Below are 18,523 nucleotides of genomic sequence, written 5' to 3'. Positions count from 1 at the left end.
ATTTTAATCTGAAGTAAATGGCAGTATAGCAGTTTCTGTGTTTTTGATAATATATTGCATTACTTTTTGATGTTTCTATTTCTTTTTAAATCTAGGAATGCCTAGGTTCCATTTTAGGACCTTTGACAGATACAGAGATTGAAGGGCTTTATTGGACAAGGAGTAATGGCTTTAAAAGAGGGTAGATTTAGATGAAAGAATTTCTTCCTTATGTCTGCTTGGAGGGTGGTGAGGCACTGGAACAGGCTTCCCAGAGAAGCTGTGGATGCTCTGTTCCTGGAGGTGTTCAAGGCCAGGTTGGATGGGGCTTTGTGTAACTCGGTCTGGTTGAAGATGTCCCTGCCCACGGCAAAGGGCTGGAACTAGATGATCTTTAAGGTCCCTTCCAAGCCACACCATCCTGTATTTGGAAGTGGAGGGGTAGCTTGGAAAGTTTATCTGGGTGTTGCTCCTTAAATACTCAACTATTTCAGCTGTTAGGCATGTTGCTTGAACAGGTCCGCAAGCTTGCCAGAGCCTTCAGGTGGATTTGGCACTGCCTCTTCCGTAAAGTGACCTCTTCACAAAGAGATTTTGAGCTACAGAAGCTGTCTTTTATTAGACTGCAAACTAAGACAATCACAGAATGGGTCGGGTTGGAAGGGACCTTGATCACCTAATTACAGCCCTTTGCCATGGACAGAGATAAATAAGAGTCCTTGTAACAGGGAAGAATCAGATTAACAAATAGGAATTGGGGTTAAAACGTAATATAACAAGGATGACATTAAAAACCTCCTCTTTCCCCTCTCATGTGGATAGATCTTCTGTTTCAGGTTTGCTCTGATTTCAGCATTTTGTTGACATTCTGGATGACGACAGTCATTGCACTCCTGCCTAAGTATGTAGGAAAATGATTTCCCTCTGAGGACCCCCGTGCCTTTCTCCCAGTTCCTTGCTTTGTCGCTGTCCTTCCCTGCCTGCAGGCTCCTGGCTGCTGGTAGGCCTCATTCTCTCCATCCCTCTCTCCCTGCGCTACCGGAGCAAGACCCGTGCGGTATCATCCCACGGAGCTTGGGGGGAACCACCTGGTCTGCAGCACGTGGGCTGCGGGGACAAGCTGCCTGCCAGCTGCCCTGCCGGAGCCCTTTCAGAGGAACATCGCGTACAGTCAGGTGCAAATACCCCAAACTAATGCTGTCCATCACATTTGCCATTTAACTTGTCAGTCTTGAACCCCATGATTAACGCATTGAGAGGATATAGGAGGTTTGCAGTTCTCGCAGCTATTGTTACAGACTGTCTGCAGGCTCAGGAGTACACTTCTTTGTGGCCTTACTCTTGATTTATGTTCCTTTGGTTTATTCCCTAGGGAGGAAAATCTCTACAGGGTGTAAATCAGACTTTTTTTTTTTTTTTTTGCAAGGCTCAGGCTCATAATTCTTTCAAGTGTAAATCTGAACATAATTCTGCAACAAGGTTGGATTCTATAGCTAATCACGTAGCTACAGGCTTTGTATCTCTGTAAAGCTTTAGGCCATTTCTGTAGAAATATACAGATCATCTTCCAAAGAGTAAATAGTAATGTCCTACATCATCCAGCTCATTTTTCCATAAGCCCTTGTAAAGGTGAACATATTTTGGTTTGTTTATATAACAGTTCTATCATTTAAAAAGTAGGTAACTGAAATGTGGGGAGATTTTTTTTCCCCCATTAGAGCTGAATTTTAATCTGCTTCCTTGACAAATGTACTTGATGCTGATGGTATTTTTCCATTCCTGTCTGCTCCCAGTAAGACTGAACGATATGCTTCTGTCTGTCTTGGCTCTGATAATGTTTTTGTACTAACATAACATAATGCCATACAATTAGAAATTATATGTTAGCTGTTAGTCATAGCCCAGTGAGTTTACATTAGACAAAAGAAATTAAATGGGAACCAGAGGAGACCTAGTAAGCGCAGTTTATGTTTTTTTTATATTCAGAAATATCACATTTCTATTGATGAGCATCATTTATGTCTGTATGGGGGAAACTAACTGTGCTACAGGCAAAAGAATTCGTGGTCATTTCTTCACATTCAGATCATGCACAGTTTGTAAATGCAAAGTTAAGATGGCTTTTCCTCTGTCTGGGAATTGATGAGTTGCTTTGAGAATTTTATTCACTCCCTGAAAGGAAATAGAATGATTTTCAGTTGTGATTCTCTGTAACGCTAAATGATACCTTGTAAATTGTTTTGTTCTGGGGAGGGAGAATTCAGACCCTACTGAGGCTCTCGACTCCCTGTGTGGGGTCCTGCTGGGCGCCTCTCGGCTGGCTTTGCTCAGTCAGACCAGCAATGCCCCTGGTCCACAGCCTGCGTCAGCTGGCAATGGTGCCTCACTGCAGAGGATCTGAGGGAACCTGGTGTACAGAGAGCTTCCCTCTGTTTCAGTGGAGACTGGCTTAGGTCCTTGAAACAGCTAAGTACGTTTGCCATATTTCAGGTACTTTCTCAATCCTACTGTTTCTTGATCCTTTTGGGACTTCTCATATTTGCTTCTAAATTCTTGCTTCATCCGTCTGCACTGGAGTGAAAATATTCACTCAACTGCTCACCAGCAGTTCTTGGTTACAGTTCTTGATGCCTTGCAGCATCCCTTCTGTTCCAGGCCTGATAATTCCCATTGCTTAGTTAATGTAGCTTCTTTGAACATGAAACACCTGGAGTATTTCAAATAAAGGTCAACATACAGCTCTCTTACGAGGCTTAAGCCACAGCATGCAACACCAGCAGTACTTGCTGTTCCACTATTGAAGGAGACAAACAGTGCAGGTTCTGCTGAGGTGGGTAAATAAACACCTGTGCAATTGAAAACTAATTAATTCATTTCAAACCATGCCACTCAACACGGAACAGATTCAAGTCACTGAAGTTCAAGGCTGAGCACTAACGCTTCAGCTGTCCCCTTTCCTTTTGCTGCTTCATTCTTCAGGGTTGTTCAAAGCAGTCCTGCTTTGATCTGCTGCTTCTGTGTGTCTGTGCAGAACTGAGAAATGTGATGTTTTTGGTAAGAGATGGCTTGTTGGAACAACTACTTTGTGGAATTAAAATCAAGTGCCAGGATACTGCAAACGGTACTACTTTACCATCTAGGCTGTGCTAAGTCAGGCCTCCTGTTTTACATTTGCCTAAAGTTTTGTTGCAGTTTCTCCAGATGACTACCACAACTGTGAAATGTTTCTAGAAAGGGTTTTTTTCTGCCTGGTGCGAAGTGCCCATCGTGGAGCACATCCTCATTTTTGGTGGCATGAGGATCCACCTGTTCTGAGGATTTTTTTTGCTCAGCTTCCCTTAGTATTCTCTCTTTCTGGCCTGCAGTTGGATGAAGTTCTCTATTTTATAGAATTTATGTCTTCTTTATACCTGGATGTCTTCACAATATTCTTGTCTGTGTAAGAAGTCTTGGAAGATTAGATTTCATTGATCATTAAACATGTTCCTGATGGCTTAAACTAAAACAAATTGTCCAGCCTTTTTGGTTGAGGTTTCCAAAGTTACCATGAAGCCTTAAATTAGACACAGCTGTTACAACAGAGCACCAAACCTGCTTGAATGATTTGGAGAATCTCTGCCCTTACATTTATCTTGTTTCTTTTTTCTTTTTTCTTGTGTGGGTTTAGTCGTCTTGCTTCCAGACCTCATTGTGTGCTTTAGAAACACAAAGGTGACAGCGTTTCAGTCTCATTTAACCAGATTTTCCAAGTCAAAAAGGGGAAAAGAAAGTGAAGGGATGCTATAAGCACAGATGCTTTTCATTTTAGTCTTTACAATTTGCATGTCCTAAAAGGTGTCCGTGTATCTGTACACAGTCACATTTAAATCGGCGTGTGCTGGCAGGCCTGTGTGTCCCTAAAAGAAGTTATCTTTGCGTTGTCTTTTTGCAATATGAAGTTTAACTTCTTCCTGCAGTATTACTGCTCTTCGATATGTATTTGTTATGTTCTGCTTTACATGTGTGCAGCTACAGACATCCCTACCAGCCTGGTTTGAAAGTGTTCATACGGGTCCATAATGGCCAGGTAAGCAAGAAGGCGCATCCTTTGAGAGAGCAGCCCAGGACGGTGTGTGTGTAAGGTACAGTACAGATGCATGTATATCCATATGCCTGTACCCACGCAAATATCTTTTCAACCCATCTTCTGATGAGATTCTCTCTTCTGAAGGAGTGGAAGAGGGAGTGCAGAAAATAAATGGACAAAAGGGCGTTCAGCGTTTTTCTTAAGAGATGCCCTGAGAACTTGTCATGAAGCTCAGTGGGACGTTACTTCAGTAAATCAGTGGGATTTAGAACCAATGAATTGCAGCACTGCTGCGTAGGCTTCAGGTGACTATAGTCATCAATTAATGGATGATCTTTAGGACCTCTAATGAAAAGGTTTGTGCTGGGGGAGGACTTCAGAAGCTGGTATTTGAATCCTGCAATGCTTCTGACTTCACTGTTGTCATGGAAAGAATACAGACTAAGGAGAACTGATCCCCTTGGCCATACTTGTTCTTGTTAGGCTCTGAGGTTTATAGTCTTACATCCTAACACTTGCTCTCTGTGTCTCGGTCTTCTGAGTTTATAACCACAAGTAAGCAAACAGCATCAATAAGACAGCTAAGACCAATTAGCCACAAAGCAGAATCACAGAGCAGCCATTCAGAAACATCAGACACTACAGTGGCATTTCTGAGATGTAGTTGGGAAAACCACTGTCAGAGTATCAAATGTTACTTGTTCTAGTAATAATTTTAATGGGGTGTTAGGTTGCTATTTTTAGCTATGTAGAACTCCTCCTTTTAAATGACAGCTTAATTTTTTCATAATATGAAAAATGAGAAAAAAGGATCAAGCCTAAACTTAGGGTCATTAATAACATTTATTTGGTTGTTAGAGAACTACTTTTGGAAACCCTTTTAAAGGATGCCTTGAAAACTTTGAATTTATTTCCTAAGAATTGAAGTAAGATGGGTATAATTCTGTCCTAGAGTTAAAACTTCACAAAATGGGCTTCACCAGATGTATCTATACATTATTTACCTGTCTCTGTATTACAAAGGGTCTTGTACTGATTTGTTGAAAATGGTATGCTTTGATCTTGCCTTGCCGTGTGCTATAAGAAGGTTTATTTTTTGTGTGTCATCCTTATTGGAGGGTGTCAGTCAGCTGCTAGGTCAGTAGCAGCAGCAGTCCTCGTGCAGTGTTGGATCACAGCATGAGACAGAAATGCTAAAATCCGTACCAATGACTTGCCATTAAATATCTGTTGAAGATTCACCCTGTATTTTCTTTGTAGTTTGGTTATGTATTCGGAGTAAAATTCCTTGGTGCTCAGTATCTCAAAACATTACCAATTCTTTGGAAGTACCTACGAATCCTAACTCTTATTAAAATACAACTAACAAATGAGATCCATGCATATATCCAGAATGCTAGGACGTTCTTTTTAGATTGGTGGTGTTTGAGGAGACCCAGGGAAAAACAAACTTGGTGAAGGGTTGATGAGACCTATGAATTAGGGCAAGACTGTAAGAATTCTGGAAATCACAGAGTACGTTCCCAAAGCTGCCCATCTGCCAGTGCAGATTTTTCAAAATCTTTTTCTCTAACTCTTAATTATTTTAGTTCCCATATTCTGTGCAGGAAGATGGGAAATTTGAAATCCCCGTTCATTACTGAATGGTTTGTTTGCAGTAGGTGAATTTTGAATGGCTCAATGGGGTGTTGGACAAATACTTACATCATTCTTGTACTTGTCTTGCATGTAGCCACCAGGACGTCCTGGTCCTTTTCTTCCCTCTGATCCCAAGTAGCTGTGAAAGATCAGCGGTCAGTTTGTTCTTTCAGTAAGGGGGGGACGGGGGGTGACACAGAATCCTTCAGTTACTGCTTTAGCTTTTGAAAATTGAAGGTGGTGGTACAGATCCTACTGAGTTGAACTGAATGCAAAATAATTTCATCTTAGAAAAAAGGCCGTGGGGGGAAGAAAAACTTATTCTCCAATAGCTAGCGGCGTTACCAGTGCAGACTGATTAAGTCTATTGCTCGTTAAGGCTGCCACCTGTAACCACAGGCCTTGTCCACTCTGTAAAGCGTTTCCTGATCGCACTTCAAAGTTGGTATCTTAGGAAGAGGGCATACTTGTTACACCGTCACGTTTAGGACTGCACAGACTGATTTTGTATGGATCTTCTCCGAAAAGGTATGGATTTCTCCCAGCTTTAGTGTTTTCAGTTGAGAGATGTTTAGCTATTCATTTCACCAGCCCTTAAACGGAGGGGTACCTGCAGGTGAAGATGGCAGAAAAGCTTAATGCAACCCGGAGCTGCAGTGGGGCAGACAGACAGAACAAATGGCTCTTCCTAATGGTGGGTACGGTGGTGCTCAGTTTGTCTTTCCATCTTTCCATACTGAAGAGTGAATGGATTTGAGCCCACCTATTTCTTAACTTTAAACTTCATCAGAGATTGAGTCCAGGTTTGGTTTCAGCTGTGGGTGAAGGTTCAGGTTTGTTGTTTCCATCCGAAAATACGGTAATGGTCTGTGTTCCAGACTAAAAATTTCCTGTAAAATCTGAACTCCCATCTTGACTCCTGACCTGAAGGAAATCCTTTGGGATCCACCACATCTTCCTTGCTTTTGTTCTTGACTTTTCAAAATCTTCCTCACTTTTTGCATAATTTCAGTTTGGTAGTGGTAGGAACAGGGTGTGCTTTTTCTGACCATGACGTGCTTAAAATGTGAAGAGGGTCTGTGGTTGCCTTGCTTTTTACCTCAATAATTGGTGCTTTTAACTGTTGAAGTCCTCCCTTTGTGACATAAAAGTTATTCACCTACCTCTAGCGTAAGGAGCCTTGCAAATAAGATCACTCGTGTTCTTATTTATATTATGTGTGAATGCGTGGATTCCGCAGTTGGATGGCTGGGTGAGATACTAGAAATGTCACAGGTGTAGATTTTGTACCAGAACTGCTCATGTGCCAGCTAGGATTTTAACACCCAAATTTAATGACAAGTCTTCAGTGGGTAGTGACTGCAACCAGACTTGCCTTCACACCAGTGCATGTATTCTGTGACCCAAAGTGCTCTCTGGGTCCTGGAGAAGCACAGGCGTGTTTGCTGCGGATTTACAGGTTTTGTGTCTTTCACCAGAACACTGAACTGAATTCCTAGCCTGCTAGCAGGCAAATAAAAGCACAAACAAAACAACCCCTTCCCACACTTTTACCATGAATGAAAGTCTGCTGTGGATATGCTTTTAAGAGGAGGTATGAAAACAGGCTCCTGATCTGAGTGTTAAAAGGGATTTATGCCTTAAGTGGCAAATGCCACTCTGACAAAGGATTAGTCAAACTTTGAAGGTCGAAGTGGGGTTCCGAAGCTCTGTCTGAAGCTCCTTTTTCCATCTGAAAAAGGGACCTTCAAAGGCAGATTTCAATACTTGACATGCAGCTTTTTCCCCTCTGTTTCAGCCTTGCAAACAACGAAACAGCCAATGACAACGGAGTGAAGGAAGACAACAAAAGCATGTAAAACAGCTTGCGATCCCTTTCATTCACTGCTGAGCTGCTCCTCAGGGGTGGGGGCTTTCTTCTGTTTTATTATAATTTTATTTCTTTTGCATATTTTTTTGTCTTCTGCCAGTTAAGTACTCTTGTTTTCTACAGAGAGCAGCTTGAAAATTGGATATGTGATACGGGAGCCTCTGCAGAGCTGTATGTGTTAACAGCTGAGGTTTGCAGCGGTGCTCTGTGTTCAGCAGGCTGAATTTTCTCCCCTGCCCATGCAGCTGCCACACAGAAATAACCGAACCAGTTGGGTGTAGTTTCTCTTTGCGTAATAGGAACATGAGAAAGAACCAGTAACGGGTGAGGTGGAATTGCCAAATTATTTAGAAATCTTTTCTGGCTCTGATTTCTTTGCAGGTTGAATATTTCTAGACACGCAGCCAACGCTGCTACGCTGCTGGCCAAGAACATGTCAGATTTCACTAGCTAAGCAATGCGGGGTATGGTCAGTGCTTGGCTGGGAGGCCTCCAAGGAAAACTCAGGTGCTGTAGGATGTGGTAATTACTAATTCAGTAAATAGACTTCTCAGAGTCAGTGCAGCATCTGTGTCCTATCTAGAAGGATGTTGGAGCAAAAAGCACTGGGTAGATGTTGGCAGGACACATTATGATCCCATTAAACATTTTCAAATTATATATTCTGTATCAGAATGACATCGAGACCTTTTTACATTTGTTCCCCACCACCACCCCCAGCAAAAGATTCCTCTGTGCTCAGAGGTCGCACAGGCTGAGCTGTTCTCCTCGGGTCGCCTTTGAGGGACCCAAGTTCAAATTGCCTTGCTGGCATTCTTCCTTGTCCAAGGTGTGGGCCACAGGGGCACAGGTCTCTGTTTCTTTCTCACTTCGACCGATAATTTTTATCTTGAGTAAGGAATCAGAATATAGGGCTGGAAAAGCTTAAATATTTTCAGCTGGAGTCTCAGGGTAGGAACTTTTCAAATGAAGAGAAAATGAGGTTGGTGTTCAGAACCACACAAGGATGGGAGTTGATTCTGGGACCTGGGCTTCTATTTTCTGCAATGTTTTTCAGTGTTTAAACCCTTAACTTCTATAAGGACTCCTTGTCCTGCCTCTTACTGTGCAGGGCTTCACTGTCAAATAGCTGACTTCTGTCTCCCTCAGGCCTCCCTGTAGGGAGCCAGGGTTAGAATTCTGGAGGGTGAAAGTTCTATCTAGTAAATACTAAATAATGATAAATACTGTCTAGTGAATACTAAATAATAAGTACTTGTTTTTCTGTGCATTATCAAGGTGGTAAAAATTATTTATCTCCCTCCCTGGGGAAAATTGCTATTGATGCCTGTTTATCCAGCTCTGTAGCACAGAGCACTTTATTAAAACATGTTTCAAATGTCTTGTAAAGTTTGAAATAGTTAACTTTACAGAGGCATTATGATGTAAAAACTAACGGTTTCAAGGTGAGAGGGTTTTACTTGAATTATACTGTGCAGAGCCCGAGAATTGGAGTTTACCTTATGTAGCTAAATCAGGGTGAATCCAGTCTTCACGCTTCCCCCCCACCCTGGGCCAGTTTATGTATTTGAGAAATGTACCTCCGTTTGCAATGTGGACATAGACGAAGTGATTTTGGATGTTTTAAAAAGATAATGATGTCTTCTGAAAGATACGGAGAGATTAACATTTCTGCTTCCATGCAGTCCATTGCTGGCACTTCCTTCTGCTCTAACTAGTGCAGCTTGGCAGAAAAAAAAAAAAAAACAACAACAAACAAAAACAACAACAGAAGTTCCCTGATAGCTAATCTTTGTTTGATGTGCTCTTTGAAATCGTTCAGTAAGCTGAAATGATAGGCTGAAGTTGTCCCTACTGCTGAGCGGCCTTTAACAGTTTTCAGCTGTTAAATGCCTGAAATCAGGAGAGATTTCCTCATCTTGAACGGGCCAGATAAGTAACTTGATTATAGAAGTCAACGTCCTGACAAAAGTATGAGTGCATAAAGGGAGAGGGAGAAATGGTTAAGAAAACCTAAATTTTCCTGCTGATTTTCAACATCCCACAGTATATAATACAACCGGTTGATGTTAAGTAAATGTTTAATTACCTTGCTTGTTGATACATTTGTCTTTCATTTTTTTGTTCCCAAAGATGCTCAGGAAGTTCTGTGAATCAGAGACGGACTGCTAGGATATGCTGAAGTGAATTTCTGGCCATGACCATTTACCTGTTTCAGCCTTGAATTACGTGCATCCAAGGTTGTTTGTTTTTATTTCAAACTAAAAATAGGTAGAGTACAATTTCTGTGGGTACAAAGGTTCACGTTCCAAATAAAGAACAGCAAGCTCTTCCTTGCTGAAAGGTATCTGTTGCCAAGTAGGCTGAGAGAACAGCTGGGTTTTCTCCGTGTATGATGGTCTTCAGTAGAGTCTTGTTCTTTCCACGGGGTAGTTGTCTCTGCTAATGGTGTTAGGGGATGGGAAAGTGAGTGCTGTTTGCGTCAGAAAGAGGCTATATCTATGTCTGATGTGCTCAAACCACAGAATTTCTTCAACATCCCTGCAGATGGTTACCCTTTGGATCTGCGTAGCGTTTTTAACTTCCATAACTTCTTGACTTTTGCTTTTCTTGCCAGTTTTCTGGAGTAACGAGCCCTCCCATACATGCATGCAGGCTTGCCCTTGAAGGTGTACACCATTCTGTGCTGCCTTGCACTGACGTTCTTACCACAAGTGCTAGTCCTTAGATAAGAAAATAAATGTGAAAAGTCACTCTTGTGGAGTTGAAAATTCATATTTATGATTTCAGAGATCCCTCTGCAAAACTTCTTGTATGTGCTTAGAGAGCAGAAATATGCTTTGTTTCCTATATGGGGCTTTCTAAAGAGCTTTCAATCTGGTGCAAAACATTTAAATAAGATAGAAGGAGGCTCAGGCTGTTTGGGAAGAAATCTTCCAGGCCGGACTGCTGTGCTCTGGCTGTAACAGCCTGTCCTACCCAGACTTTGTGAAAGCATGGAAAAGCTCAGTCCCACTCCCCTTTGCAACTCTGCGCTGCTCTTTGAGATTTTTCTGGGGAGTGAAGCACTAAAAATTCTCTGCCAGCTCCCTCCCGGTCTGTGTATTTAGGCAATTTTTTCATCTTTGTCCTTTGTGCAATATTTATCCAAGGAAGACTAACGGGGGAGTTGGGTGGGACAGAAGTGATGAACAGAGATGAAGGAGGTTCAAGGAGAGCACAGATGATGGAAGGGCTTGGGGAATACCATGGATCTGGGGGGACTGGATGTCCACATGAATTGCTTGGTATGGGAATGAGCAAGTGTAAAGGTGATTATTTTCTTTAGGCTTCAAATAATGCCCATGTCCAACTCAAAGACAGGCTGAGCAGCCTTATGAGTGTCTGATCTGATGGCACTGAAATCTGTTTTCACACTCATAAACCACTGCTGATTTTAATGAAAAATCAGGTTTCAGATTTTCTGCTTTTCCAGCCAGTGCTTTTTAAAATACTCCCTTCTGCAGTTTGGCTTCTCACGATGTGTGGTATAGAAATGGCCGCATAAGGTGAGTGTTACTCCTCCTGCTCCACAGTAAAATGTTTGAAATGTGTATTTTCCTTCCTATATTGAACAACTTCTTCTCTTTTATATAAATATGTGTAAATTTGGCTTCTGGGAGCATTCTGTAGGTGTCGAAGGCTTTGTGCTTTACGTGGCTGACACAAAGAAGATAAAGTATCACGAACGCTAGTGGAATATTTGGGTAAGCAGCTGAAGTGAAGTTATGTTTGTTGATAAAAGCCACTTTTGTTTTCTTCAAGGCCTGTTCAGAGATCCCTAGCAGTAAGGATTTCAGCAGTGGAACTGATTTGCACAACAAAATACCCAGGGAAATTTTATATCTTCTGCTTGTGGAATGGGCAGAGAACCTCAGTCTCTAAAGCCCTCCATGCCCTTCCAGCACGTTGCCTCGGAGATGTTTCTGCAGTCTTCCCCCTTAGCCCTGTGTGTCCTCTGTGCATGAATAAAAGAAATCCTTAATGGTAAAGGTTGCCTTCTTGGATCGGTTCTTTAGGTAGTTTGACTGAGCTTTCAATCCCCGTAGTCACTTCACTGAATCACAGCAGGAAATTCTGGGATGGCCGGATCTTTCTGGGATGGCCTCCAAGCTGATCCTTTGAAAGATGAAATGTAGCCACTCATCAGCCATTCCGCTGCCTTCTCCCCTGTCTTTGCCTTCAACCTTGGGCAGGAAGCTGTTCGGCTTCATATTTCTACTCCTAACGTATCTCCAGCTTTTTATCTTTTATCAGAAATAAATGAATAAATGTGTAGTGGAAGGGACATGGCCTATGAAAACCCTTCCTTCTCCTTTTTCTTTTGTTACGGTATGCTCATGTAACTTTGGAGTCTAAAAATGGTTGTGCGTGTATATATATAAAATATAAATATATAAATATATATATATATATAATAAGGGCTGGAGGATTTTTTTTCTGCCTAACACCTGGACCTACCCAGAGGGATTTCCTGTCATTTGCAGCCTTTGAGGTTGGCCGTGGTTGGTTTTGTTTTGCCTTGAATCGGAGCCACACCATTTGGGCACGTATATCACAAGTCCCAGGAGCTCTTCCTCCCTGCCTCCCCGGTGCCTTGGTATCTGTTAAAACATCAACTGAATTCTGTGCTGCCCTGTTGGGGCGACGTGTTTGAGGTGGGGAGCCATAAGTTACCTTGTGTGGAGGGATGGGAATGCCAGGCATTCCTGGCTGGGCTTCCACTGGAGCTCCAGGCTGCCCCGAAGTGAAGCTCCGGGACTCCACGCAGACGTCTCCGTCTCTGCTCCAGCCTTGTCCTCGCATCGCTCCCATCACTGAGCGCATGCTGCTGCCTCTGCTGGGAGTGCAACAACAAAGCTCTTAAGAATACCCGGGCAGCCAAAAATAATAACAATAAAAATAAAGACGTTATTAAAGCCAGATACGACTGATCTGAAGTCACAGCGAGTGTAACATGACTCAGTCAAATCCCCAGGACAGTTGGAGACAGAAAGGAAAGGAGAGAGGAAAATCTCTATCTGTTTAAAGTTCTGGGCCCCAAACTCCTTACAAGTCGGCTTTGATAATTCATCAGACAACCACAAAAAAGAATGCCTCCCCCGCTCCAGATGCAACTGTGTCTTGTCCCGGCCTCTTTTTCCACAGCCTGTGAATCTCGCCACATCAAGGGGGAGAGAAAATACGTTTAAAAGTTCTCCTTATTTAGGTTGGGTAGGTTTGAAATATCCTCCGAGGGCAAACGTGCGTGTTACTGAAAGCGTGTGTATGTACACATGTAGAGCTGTACTTGGGAAAAGGGGAAAATGACTGGAAAAAGCAGCATTTTCAGTTCACACCCAATGCAATTAGAGGAAGAGGCAGCTGGAAGCCTCCTTATTGTGGCACTGCCAGGCTAACGAGAGGAAAAACCCACAAGCCTACACGAGAGTCAGTGCCTGCCTGTAGGTGGGATGGGTGCTCGCCCCCTCACCCATCGGTGGTCGTGTGTGCACCGGGGGAATACCTTGGAGCCCAGGCAGTGGTTCGCAAAACAAGTGAACTGCTTTAGGTGCACCCAGCTGTCAGTGGGACTCCTGCTGGAAGAGCAGATCGGCGTACCCGTACCCGTCTGCGAGAAGAGAGGAAGGATGAAGCACTCCTTGCAGTTCTCTATCGGGATGGTTTGTCATCTGTCAGGTTTTCGGGCCTGTTGGTGCATCAGGGGATGCCAAGGGGTCCCGTAAAAGAAGTACTTGACGAGTTGTCTGGGGAGAGAACCATTACGGCTTTGAGTAATGGACTCAAAGCAAATGGTAGAGAAGGGGCCAATCAAGAAAACTTGGATCTGTTTTCGGTATCACACTGTGTGTGTGTTTTGTTCTTGGATTTTAGCTGGGGCCAACTCCGATATAAACAGATGGACTTCAAAGTAGTTGCTCTGAATAAAAGCTTACATGATATTTTAATGATTCAAGTCTTTGGGGACTGTAAACCTAGACTGAACATCACAGAAGGTATTTATTTTTGTTTTTCAGGCCAGGCAGGGAGACAAGAAATAGATCTAATTCTATTCTTTTTGCAGATATTTTGTTTTTCAGCATCCTACAACTCTCAGATGCTTTTGTTCTTATAAGGGAAAATTACCTGACTTTTTTTAGAGTGAAATGGTTACCTGATTTTTTTGATACTTTTGTCAATATTTGAAACTTTTTAGTTTTCCAGAAAGTCTGATACTCCTTTGGTTTTTTTTTTCCTCATTTTCATCAAATACAAAGGAATCATTGCTGCTGGTTTTTATTCCTGACACGCTCTTGTTGCTATCTTTTTTGACTTTGTTTTCATCAGTTTTGAAAAATAAGAATGTTTAGAAAGGTCGTGTGGCAAAAATGAAACACAACGAATATACATTCAGAGGAGAACTTCAGTGTCTGCAGTGTCTAAGAGGGGGGGGAGGGTTTCTGTTGTCCTGCCAGCTCCTTGCCTTATGAAATGTCTCCTGATTTTTTTTTTTATTTTTTTTAGGCAAGGCTAATGAGAATTTCATAGACTGGTTATGACTGCAAGGAGTTAGCTCTTGGTAGTCCTGCAGCTCTGCTCCTAGCTGGAGTCGGGCCGTGCCAGACATGAGTGGGACATAGAGACTCGATTGCACTTCTGCAAGCCTAAAAAGACTTCTGAATGATCTTCTGAGGGATGAGAGGATCTTGTACGGGGTATGTAGACCTCAGCTGTGGGTATCTCATACCTTTTGAGTTTTTCAGCTTTGCAGAAAACCTGCTCGTAACTTGCAAATCCCAGGGTATTCCAGTGCCAGCACAGATGGACCGGTTTAAACGTTATCCTGGGTTTCAAGAGTAAACCCCAAAGATGGTATGTGAAATCCTTGTTCTGATAAACAACAAATCGTGTGATTTGCCCAGCCTCTGTCCTCAGAGACATAAGTTGGGGCATAGTCTGAAGGGTTTCCTCTGTTTGTGAATCTAACCCAGCAAGGCTTGACTGCAAGATTGAGTAAGATTTGGGCACTTTATTATCAGTGCCTGTTACACGAGTTCCAGACAGGCAGCATGTTACTTGACTAACACCCCAGACAGTACAACCACAGTCTTTCCGAATATATTTGATGTCCCTAACAGAGCTCTGCGAGCTCTGTCCTGTATGCCCAGACTATATACATAAGTTTTAATTTAGGAAGGCCCCTACTTGCAGTTGTGTCAATATTACTTTAAAAAGTGTTTGGGTGGAGGTGAGGGGAGTTGAGAGAGCAATTTTGGACCAAATTCCTGGGAACCAGTATGTCAATATAAACGTCAAATCTTATATCAAGGATTACATACAAAATGGAAGAGCAGTGGTCTGAAGATTTTTTTTTTTGGTGAAACATTAGCTAGCACAGACAAATATCTGTCCTCATCTAGCTTTTTCTTGCCTTCACTGCTGTCAAATCCAAGCACCTTCTGATAACTGACATGACTTATGTCTGTCACGTGCATTTAATTTTCTACTTCTCCAGTGGATCAATATGCTTTATTTTAAAATGTATATGCTGCTGGTGCCCATGTTGGAAAAAGTTAGGCTTCGTTGTCTGCCCTTGGTGTGGAAGGCAGCGCGGCTGCGACGTCCGTGGCATTTGTTCCCTGGATGCTGGGAAAGCTGAGTCCAGCACGACACAAGATGTGTCCTCTGACCTAAGAGGAGCAGTCACCAGCATCTCTCCTTGTTTTCTAGGTATTTGAATTCAGATGGTTGTGTTTATGACATAAGGTGGTGTTTTTTCTTTTGTTTTAATGCTTTCAGGCTCTACTTCCAACTAAGGCTCTTTTACATTACATCAGGGATTTTCATAGGCAGTGAAAGGAGTTGCATGCCCTGTTTAAAGGGACTCTATCAGAGAGTGTAGTGCTAGGGCAAGGGGAAGGGCTTTCAACTGAAAGAGGGGAGATTTAGATTAGGTGTAAGGAAGAAATCCTTTACTCTGAGGGTGCGGAGGCCCTGGCACTGGCTGCCCAGAGAAGCTGTGGATGCTCCATCCCTGGCAGTGTTTAAGGCCAGGTTGGATGGGGCATTGAGCAGCCGGGTCTGGTGTGAGGTGTTCCTGCCCATGGCAGGGGGCTTCAAATTGGATGATCTTTAAGGCCCCTCCCAACCCAACACATTTTATGATTCTATGTTTGTATTATGCAGGTGTATATTGATATGCAACTGCCTTAGGCTACGTGGACCATTGCTGCCTACCTGTTAATTATTGCTGAAAAAATGTGTTGATTAAAACAGTTAATGCATTTCCAAGATGTCATACCTTGCCCCAGTGCAGCGATGCCCAGTGGGCTATGGAAATACCAGACTCAAATTTGCAGACGGTCAGTTCCATGCACACACGTGCCTTGTCCCCACCTGTGTTGTCCTGTGTCATAAATCTGTGTGTTCTCAGGCGGGCTTGGGATTTGGGTTTCGTGTGTGGTGTCTCAATTTTACAAACCGTGTGTAGCTCTAGATTTGACATTGAACTGGACGTCTCAATTTCTAAAATATGTTAATGAACCTGATGATAATGAATTTCTAGTCCATGTGCTCTGAAATTTAAACACCTGTTTGGAGTGCTGTCTAAACACAGAGCCATACTTCTGACCTTGGAGCTTCTTTTTGCACTGAGGTTCTTCCTTTCCCAAATGTCATCAGCTGTGATCTGTTGGGTTCAACCAGCAGCTGTGCCTAGCTGTGAATGTTACCGGAATGGGTAACTCTCAGGAGGTGTTTCAGTGTTTTTTTTTTAGTTACCTGAATTGCTCTGAGATGTCTGTCCTTCTGTATTTCTCACGAGCAAAACTCTGGCTGTGTCCTCCCTCTTCCCTGAATGGCAACAGAGACCAGAGGTGAAGCTTCATGTGTGTTTGGTCCTGGTGCATCTAGGGCATTTTCAGAGCGCTGAACTTGAGTGTGAGCCCGTAACCAAAACCTATCATTGGGGAAACAAGAGAGAGATATGAGGGCACCAAGGTGGCGTGCGCCTGAACCTACCAAAGTTTAAGATTTAATTGGAAGGATATTGTTGGATTGTTGCAACATATTGCTTTTCCATATTTCCATATGTGATCCTAGCTTGGGGTCATTTGAGAGCAGTCCAAGTGATGACTTCAGCAAGTATCTTAAATAAATTAGGATCAGGCAGTGACGGAAGAATTCTGGTTGTGGTTGGTCTGTCTTTTGGAAACTAGAGCATATTAGCGGAAACCAACAACAAATTTAGTATCGTGAATCTATTGGGAAAGGAGAAAAACTTCCACATTGCAGCATCTCCTGCCTCAAAGTCAAGGATGTGAAATATCTCAGTTGGCCACCACATCATGAAGGACGATTTATTGCATCTGTTTAAAAACAATTCTGTATTCTCCGGGGGCTCTGTCCTTCACTAGCAGAGCTTCGGACTCAATGATCTAATAGATCTTTTTCCATCTCTAACTTTTGTGGCTTGCCATATGTAGAGATAAACATCTTTCTTTCCGATCAGCGTTGACGGACAGACTTTCAGGCATGGAAACATTATTGTGTTGGGGGTAGGGGGAAGGGAGGTAAGGCCATTTGCTGAGTGTTTTTGTCTGCAGGGCATAGGATTATTGGAAAATGATAAATAGCTGGGCAGGCAAAGGAAATATGAAAACCCTTTTGCAGAACGGAGCTGCCCAAGATTTCTGTTCATATTGCGGTGACCAGAAGAAATTTACATTGGAAAAACCCTCTTGCCTTCAGGGCTGAATGTTATGAACCTTCAAAGTGATTCTTTAGAAGAAAAGGGGTTGCGTATGAAAGGAGAGGGAGTGTTTGCCATGCTGTTTCTCCGGAGCAGGGGTCACTGCAGAATAACATTCATCATCTTGTTGGTGCCGTTCTGAGAATGGGAACAAGGTGGGAGAGATAAAAGCAAGGTTGAACTGCAGTCTGGCATTTGCTGCTTGTTCTCTGGTCCCATGGGAGCTGCAGATGGACTAAGTCCAGGCTTTTTTCTTCTGGATTTCATTCAAGGGTTGCTCAGTTGGCCTGTGGACTGGGTGCCTTTACTGTAATAACTTGGTTTTCTCTTGACTTGCTTGGACTTCAGCCTTCTATTCAAATGTATTAGTGACAGGAGTGTGTATAATGAACAAAATCTTTTGCTGTTGTAAGTCAGCATGGATCTATAATACCTGAAGGTTGTGTCTAAGAACCGAAATACTGGCTATAATTTGTGCTTCAAGAAAGTAGGGGCAAAAGTCAACCCATGACTGGCCAGTTATTATTTACATTTGGGGTCGGAGCCCCTTTTAAAAATGTTACCAGATTTATTCTTGTTATTTTAATTCACCTTCCCCACAAGTCCTGTTCTGCACCAGGTTGTACACAACCCTATGAATGGGCAGAACAAAACGTTAATAGTACCTGGGGTAAACTGAAACAGGCTCCGTTTCTTTTTTTTTTTTTTTTAGCCATACGGCTATGGTAGATGCCGTACGTTGAACACTGAGCATTGCTTGTGTTCTTTCAGATGTCATGAAAGAAAGGGAATAAATAATGGGTACTTTGTATGCAAAACAAATACTAGGTGAACTTGAAAATTAATGGTGTTTTTTAATAGCATTGTATTTAAAATAACTATAACTATTGTATTTAAAATCATCAGGCTTACAGGAAAACATGAAGCTGCTTCTTTGCCTTACTTAGTGGACAAAGTATCCAAACTCAACCAGGGTCTAATTTTCAGGGTGACTGAGCACCCTTCCGTTGCCCAGTGGGGGTTGCTGTTTCTGAATGAGGGAAAAAAGGCATTGCATTTCATCTCCTCTACCGCCACTGCAGTCAGCACTGCCATGAGCTGTGCTATCTTTTGTATAGAGAGTGGTGGGAACAGTTCCTCAGGAGTAACAGCACAGACCCGGCTGTTGCATTTAAGCAGGCTCCGTTTCCTTGTTCACGTA

General features: G+C 42.7%; 1 long non-coding RNA gene across 1 annotated transcript in view; it reads left to right on the top strand.

Moving 5' to 3' along the window:
* Nucleotides 1–18,523, top strand: part of LOC118176919 — a 181,201-nt gene that overhangs the window by 50,321 nt on the left and 112,357 nt on the right. The window lies entirely within an intron of this gene.

Source organism: Oxyura jamaicensis, chromosome 20 (genome assembly GCF_011077185.1).
Source record: "Oxyura jamaicensis isolate SHBP4307 breed ruddy duck chromosome 20, BPBGC_Ojam_1.0, whole genome shotgun sequence".
NCBI classification, from domain to species: Eukaryota; Metazoa; Chordata; class Aves; order Anseriformes; family Anatidae; genus Oxyura; species Oxyura jamaicensis.
The sequence above is the reverse complement of the archived record's forward strand: the minus strand, read 5'-3'. Positions and strand labels throughout refer to the sequence as shown.